Source organism: Carlito syrichta, unplaced genomic scaffold (assembly GCF_000164805.1).
Source record: "Carlito syrichta isolate Samal-C Ts95f unplaced genomic scaffold, Tarsius_syrichta-2.0.1 Scaffold303189, whole genome shotgun sequence".
In the NCBI taxonomy this organism is placed as follows: Eukaryota; Metazoa; Chordata; class Mammalia; order Primates; family Tarsiidae; genus Carlito; species Carlito syrichta.
Genome location: NW_007247285.1, coordinates 188790 through 190674, shown reverse-complemented (window position 1 = coordinate 190674; position 1885 = coordinate 188790). Strand labels below are relative to the sequence as shown.

Sequence of the window (1885 nt, the reverse complement as noted above, 5' to 3'; positions counted from 1 at the left end):
GCAGCCACTGCACTCCAGTCTGGGCGACAGAGTGAGACTCCAACTCAAAAAAACCAAAAAGAAATGGCAGAAGTCAGTTTTTAATCAATAATTACATTAAATGTAAATGGATTAAACCTTCATTTAAAAGGCAGAGATTGACAGAATGAATAAGAAACCATGATCCAACTATATGCTGTTTATAAGAGATTCATCTTAGACTCAAAGACACAAATAAGTTGAAGGTAAAAAGATAGACAAAGATATACCATGCAAGCAGTAACCAAGAGAGAGCTAGAATAGCTATGCTAATATCAAACAAAATAGACTATAAGGCAAGACCAGAGACACAGAGAAACATATATAATGATAAGAGATGATATGATATTGTGAAATATACATTTGGTCTTTGTCTCATTTCCTGGGATACAATGTGGTAAAATCTACAGAATCTCCAAAGTGATGTGTCTTTTTGTATGCTAATGAGTTGACCTGCCGCTAACTACTTTTAAGTAGCTTCAGGATGGAGCCTGATTATAGGAAAGACCAAGACATGATTAGATGACTGGGACTTTTTAGCCCTAGCCTACCCACAATTTATGGGGAGTGAAGAGGGGCTGAAGGTTAAGTTTGTCACCAATGACCAATGATTTAATCAATCAGGCTACATAATGAGGTCTCCTTAAAAGCCCAAAGGGACAAAATTTGGATGATCTTGTGAACAACTGAGCACATGAGGGCCTCCAGCAAAGTGAACAAGAATATATCCACATGCTGGGAGAGTGGCATGCGCCAACTCCATTGGGACAGAAGCTCCTATGTGCCTGGGACCCTTTCAGACCTTGCTCTAGGTATCTTTTTCTTTTTTTGTATTTTTAAATTTTTATTTATTTATTTTGAGTCAGAGTCTCACTCTGTCACCCAGGCTAGAGTGCGTCCTAGGTATCTTTATATCTGGCTGCTTGTTTGTATCTTTTAGGATAATCTTTGTAATAAACTAGTAAATGAAGGTAAACATTTCCCTGAGATCTGTGAATCATTTTAGCAAATTAATTGAACCCCAGGAGGGAACTGTGGGAACTCTAATTTATAGCTGGGCAGTCCGAAGCATAGGCAAATAACCGGAGACTTGCAATTAGTGTCAGAAGTGGGGCTCCGTCTTGTGGGACTGAGTCAATCTGTATAATCTGATGCTATCTCCAGGTAGAGAGTGTCAGAATTTAATCGAATTATAGGACATCCAGCTGGTATCTGCTACAGAATTGATTGCTTGCTTGCTGGTGGGGAGAATTCCCCATACATCTGGTGTGAGAAGCATGTTGTGAGAGTATTGCAGGAGAAGATGAGTTTGGTTTTTCCACTCAGAGGGTCAATCTACCAGGAAGATATAATAATTATATATGCATTTAACAATGGAGCCCCAAAATACATGAAGGAAAAACTAACAGAACTAAAAGGAGAAATAGACAATTCAACAGGAATAGCTGAAGACATCAATATCCCATTTTCAATAATGAATAGAAAAACTAGGCAAAAGATCATCAAGGAAACAGAAGATGAACAACACTGTAAACCAACCAGATATAACAGTTATCTCTAGAACACCTTATCCAAAAATGGCGGAATACTCATTCTTTTTTTTTTTTTTGAGTTGGAGTCTCATTCTGCCGTGCAGGCTGGAGTGCAGTGGCACACTCACGGCCACCCCGGCGTCAACCTGCTGGGCTCCAGTGACCCTTCCACCTCAGTCTTCCACATAGCCGGAACTACAGGCATGTGCTACCACACCTGACTATTTTTTTTATTTATTTTTGAGATGAGATATCACCAAGTTGCCCAGGCTGGTCTCGAACCCATGGGCTCAGGCAATCCACTCACCTCAGCCTCCCAAAGTGCTGGGATTACA

The 1885-nt window shown here is 40.1% G+C and overlaps 1 protein-coding gene across 1 annotated transcript in view; it reads right to left on the bottom strand.

Moving 5' to 3' along the window:
- CUNH16orf96 (chromosome unknown C16orf96 homolog) overlaps positions 1–1885 on the bottom strand; it is a 51857-nt gene that overhangs the window by 32894 nt on the left and 17078 nt on the right. The gene's annotated exons all lie outside the window — the stretch shown is intronic.